Consider the following 6000-nt stretch of genomic DNA (forward strand, 5'->3'; position numbering starts at 1 on the left):
AGAGGATCGGAGCTGAGGGGCTGGTAGCAGTGGAGGGGGTTGTTAGAGGATCGGAGCTGAGTGGGGCTGGTAGCAGTGGAGGGGGTTGTTACAGGATCGGAGCTGAGTGGGGCTGGTAGCAGTAGCAGTGGAGGGGGTTGTTAGAGGATCAGAGCTGAGTGGGGCTGGTAGCAGTGGAGGGGGTTGTTACAGGATCGGAGCTGAGTGGGGCTGGTAGCAGTGGAGGGGGTTGTTACAGGATCGGAGCTGAGTGGGGCTGGTAGCAGTGGAGGGGGTTGTTACAGGATCGGAGCTGAGTGGGGCTGGTAGCAGTGGAGGGGGTTGTTACAGGATCGGAGCTGAGTGGGGCTGGTAGCAGTGGAGGGGGTTGTTACAGGATCGGAGCTGAGTGGGGCTGGTAGCAGTGGAGGGGGTTGTTACAGGATCGGAGCTGAGTGGGGCTGGTAGCAGTGGAGGGGGTTGTTAGAAGATCGGAGCTGAGTGGGGCTGGTAGCAGTGGAGGGGGTTGTTACAGGATCGGAGCTGAGTGGGGCTGGTAGCAGTGGAGGGGGTTGTTACAGGATCGGAGCTGAGTGGGGCTGGTAGCAGTAGCAGTGGAGGGGGTTGTTAGAGGATCGGAGCTGAGTGGGGCTGGTAGCAGTGGAGGGGGTTGTTACAGGATCGGAGCTGAGTGGGGCTGGTAGCAGTGGAGGGGGTTGTTACAGGATCAGAGCTGAGTGGGGCTGGTAGCAGTGGAGGGGGTTGTTACAGGATCAGAGCTGAGTGGGGCTGGTAGCAGTGGAGGGGGTTGTTAGAGGATCGGAGCTGAGTGGGGCTGGTAGCAGTGGAGGGGGTTGTTACAGGATCGGAGCTGAGTGGGGCTGGTAGCAGTGGAGGGGGTTGTTACAGGATCGGAGCTGAGTGGGGCTGGTAGCAGTGGAGGGGGTTGTTAGAGGATCGGAGCTGAGTGGGGCTGGTAGCAGTGGAGGGGGTTGTTACAGGATCGGAGCTGAGTGGGGCTGGTAGCAGTGGAGGGGGTTGTTACAGGATCGGAGCTGAGTGGGGCTGGTAGCAGTGGAGGGGGTTGTTACAGGATCGGAGCTGAGTGGGGCTGGTAGCAGTGGAGGGGGTTGTTACAGGATCGGAGCTGAGTGGGGCTGGTAGCAGTGGAGGGGGTTGTTACAGGATCGGAGCTGAGTGGGGCTGGTAGCAGTGGAGGGGGTTGTTACAGGATCGGAGCTGAGTGGGGCTGGTAGCAGTGGAGGGGGTTGTTACAGGATCGGAGCTGGCATGAAAGAGCTGGCATCAGGAAGTCATTATATTGACTCAGGACCCATTTTAGCCAGCCTGTTGGTTATGGGAGGATGAAGCAAATAGCTGTTCTGCGTGACAGAGGGACGATGAGACTTCGTCCAATTCAGTTGAGCTATTCTTAACCGTCTTTATTATTTCCTACTTTTCTATACATTGTAATCATATAGTTGTTGGTACCTACACTGCATTAACGAGCATCAACATTCACATCATCTCATGTTACATCTACAGTTTGAAGGCAGACTAAACAGACCATTCAGGAGCAGACATGGAGGGCGGGAAGAGGGAGGAACTAAAAAAGGAGGGCAGAGTTGTAATTTTCCATTGTAAGATGGTTAGACAGCCAGACACTGACATGCAACTGTCTATATGAGAACTAGTATCCATTACATTATAGAAGTCTTTAATTACAAAAAGATGAAAGAGAGAAAGAGATATAATTTAAGACATTAACAGCTATAGTACAGGTACGTAGGTATATGTCTTTACTCATTTGTGCTTGCACTGTTGATTTCTTCTTTCTCTGTCTCTCTCTCTCTCTCTCTCTCTCACACACACCACAGAGAGAGCGAGAAACAGAGCTGTACCCTGAACAAACACAGAAGCCATTGTCTTGTACTGTGTGGGTCTCATATTTCCGAGTGTCCTATGGTAGCCTAACTCATATTAAACTTAGTGTCCTATGGTAGCCTAACTCATATTAAACTTAGTGTCCTATGGTAGCCTAACTCATATTAAACTTAGTGTCCTATGGTAACTCATATTAAACTTAGTTGGATGATGGCAGCCTTATTATTGTGCAACCCAAACTACAGCCAAGTGAACTCACACACAGCGCTGCTTTTCAAACTATCATTCTTTTCCAGCCATATTCAGCCAAAACTCTGGCCATAAACTATAATGACTCAGAACACACTCTTGTATAAGCGGGGTTGCTGAACTGCTGCAGGCTTTTTGGATCAAGTTAACTTATATCGACTTTTATTAACTTTATTAACTTTTATCGATTTCTTGAAAAACCTGATTTGTTCACATCAAATAGTGTGTTTGTACAGAAGAAAAAGAGCACGGAACAGAGAAACACTTTTTAGCAGAGGGGAAAAGTAGGATAAAAGGTGGGGAACGAAAGGACCTGTGATAGACGAATTAACAGATGCAAAGAGGGAGAAAAATAGAGAAGACTCGCCTGTCTTCATTCAGACCAAACCAAGTCCCCATTTAATGGCTTTATGTTGTAATAAAGCTTCTTCCTTCTTCCGCTGAAATCCCCCCCTCTAGACACGCACGCACGCACGCACGCGCGCGCACGCACGCACGCACGCACGCACGCACGCACGCACACACACACACACACACACACACACACACACACACACACACACACACACACACACACACACACACACACACACACACACACACACACACACACACACACACACACACACACACACACACAGGTTGTGTAACAGGAATCAACCACTGGGCTGTAGTGGAAAGTTTCTGTGGCTGTGTCCCTGTAGGGCCCCTGAAAGTATACACAATACACAACACTGCCAGTTCAGCCAGGCACAGAGCCCTGCTCACATACACGCAGTAGAGTGGCTCTACCACTGAGCCACCGTGCCCACAATATACACTGTATATTCACTGGGTATTTTGACATGCAGTACTAAATATTATTTATGTTGTATCCATATAAGCATCCAGAGTATCAGCGAACTCCTCTAACTCTAAAGGAATTGTGGAAAGATGCCAGAACTTTGACTTCAAGGCAGAAGAACATCCTCAATATTGCCCTGATGTTACAGAACTAGATGCTGATTTGAGACAATTAGTACAGACCCTTTGCCAAGCCTACTTTTCATACTGTATCATTCTGCATTGGCGATTTGAGACTCTTTTTATGGGGGCTCGAGCACACCTGAATTTGATCTCAGCACCCCTAAATAATAATAATAATAATAATAATAATAATAATAATAATAATAATTATTATTATTATTATTATTATTATTATTATTATTAAGCCCGACAGACCCGCTGTCACCGGGTCAACGGCACAGTCCATGTTTGACAACCCCACACAAGCTCAGTTTTTTACTGCGTTCGAGACACCTTGGAACTCGGAAAAAAACAAGCTCCGACTTGTACAAAATGAACTTGGTCGGAAATTCGGGGATCATTTCAGAGCTGATGTCATCAAAGTGTTTGTTGACCTAATTTGAGGTGTAATTATGCAATATGTGTTTATATTGTTTATATTTCGCTCTGATTATACAGTAGCAATATGTTGAATTCAACAGCTATTTTACCAACGAAATTAGCTAGCTCTGTATTGAACATATTTAATCTAGAGTGGAGCTTCCGGTATTAGCAGAAACGAGACATTCAGACGAATACAGCGGTATAAGCCATGTTATGCTAGCTCCCTGGGAAGCGTGTGTAACATTGCTCCAGATTTGGCAATTTATCTTTGACAAAGATAAAACAAAGCCTTTGCAATTTCAGTATTGCAGCATTTCAAAGTCAAAGTCAAAGTAGGACGGACAAACCACACACACACACACACACACACACACACACACACACACACACACACACACACACACACACACACACACACACACACACACACACACACACACACACACACACACACACACACACACACACACACACACACACACACACACACACACACACACACACACACAGGGCCAGGACCAGTGGGCAGCTTTTCTTGTGTACAGCACCCGGGGGCAACTTCAAACGTTGTCATCACAGGTCAGGTGATGATCTTCTGCATGTTTTTAGGGGGGAAGGGGGTCCATACCGCTGAGAAGATAATCGGATGCAACCTGCCATCCCTCCAGGACCTGCATGCAGCCAGGACACTGAAGCGGTCTCGCAAGATCATGGCTGACCCCTCCACCCTGGCCACAAACTCTTTAAGACACTCCCCCACGGCAAGAGACTGAGGTCTGCCAAGACCAGAACCACCCGCCACAAGACCAGCTTCTTCCCAACCGCCATCAGCCTCACCAACAAGGCCCGGAAACCCCTTCCGCCAAGGGCCTCACCAACAACCCCCCCCCCCACACACACACACACACACAAACTCACTACCTCCTCCTAAACTGAACTGAACTCCCCCCCCCATAAAACTGTAACTCATATCTAATTTAATGCCTGTCTAACTGGGACTGTAAATTCATGTAAATTCCCTGCACATTAATGCCTATTTAACTTAGCCTGTAAATTTCATGTACATTCAATGTAAACTCTTATTTAACTCCGACTGTAAATTCATGTAAATCCACTGCCTATTTAACGTCTATTTAACTCAGTCTGTAAATCTCATGTAAATCCAACGTAAATTCATATTTATCATCCACAGAACACTTCACCACTCTTGTACATATTGTATATATTTACTCGATTTGATTCGATTTGATTGCACTTGCAACTTTGCGATTGTCTTTAGTTATCTTCCTACTTCTTATCTCTGTATATTGATGTGACCACTACGCTGCATACAGACACTAAGACAAATTCCTCGTATGTAACTTGCATACTGTGGCAATAAAAGTGATTCTGATTCTGAGCACATGGAGAACATGCAAACTCCACACAGAAAGGCCCTTTTGACGAGATAGCCCACCTGGGCAGTATGGCACTGGAGACACCCTCAGCGCCCACAGCGTCCCAGGCGGGAATCAAACCCAGGACCTTCTAGCTGTGAAGGTCAACCACTTTTGCAAGGCACTGTATGCATGTCACATTGTGATTAGGGGCTGAGCCCCCCGAAGGTGTGATCCTAGAAGCGCCCCTGCTCTATCTAAAGTTTTCAAACATCATGTCACTGCCTAACAACAGCCAAATGGCAGATAAGGGGATGTTTTGCTCCTTACATTCCTGTAGTCAAATCAGTTCCGCTCTGGCTTAGCAACATTTTATGTTGTTTGCTGATTTGGATTTCAACAGCCAGCTTTTACAACAAATTGCCTAGATGAAATCAATCCATCATGTATGTTGTGAGCGGTTATTTAAACATTTAGGCTACTGGAAATAAAGTAGGAAGACCCCCCCCCCCCCCATCCCCATGGACTGGCCATCTAATTAGCTGGAGAAGCCACAAGCATTCTACTGCAGAAGACAGTGCTCCACCCCCGGAATTCACAAGACATGACTTTGATGTGTGTCATCCTACCACTTAATCCACCAACCAGCCAGTCAGATTGAAAAAGTAGCCAGATCATGTTTGCGGCGTTTGTTCCAGTGGTCCTTTTCCCAATTAATAAACAAACCTCAAATATGTATCACATGAGTGTGACAATTGAAATAATACAAATAAACATTCTTATAAAGGCCCAATGCTCAATTTAATTATAAATAAAACAATATCCATATTGCAAAACACAAACAGGCAATGTATATTTTTAAGAACAAAGAAAATACTAATAACTGTATGTTTCCCACAGGATTTGGAGAGATTGTGGTGGGTATACCCTGCTTGGACCCTCTTAGGGGGGTTCGGGGGGCCATGCCCCCTGTAAGAAAAATGTGTACATTTTAAACTAAAATGCATGAATCTGGTTCACTTTGAGAACCCATTTAAGAGGCTAGATCAGGGGTGGGCAATTATTTTTCATGGGGGGCCACATGAGAAACCCAGATTGTTGCCGGGGGCCGAACAAATATTGT

Source organism: Poromitra crassiceps (genome assembly GCF_964638095.1).
Source record: "Poromitra crassiceps genome assembly, chromosome: 1".
Classification (NCBI taxonomy): domain Eukaryota; kingdom Metazoa; phylum Chordata; class Actinopteri; order Beryciformes; family Melamphaidae; genus Poromitra; species Poromitra crassiceps.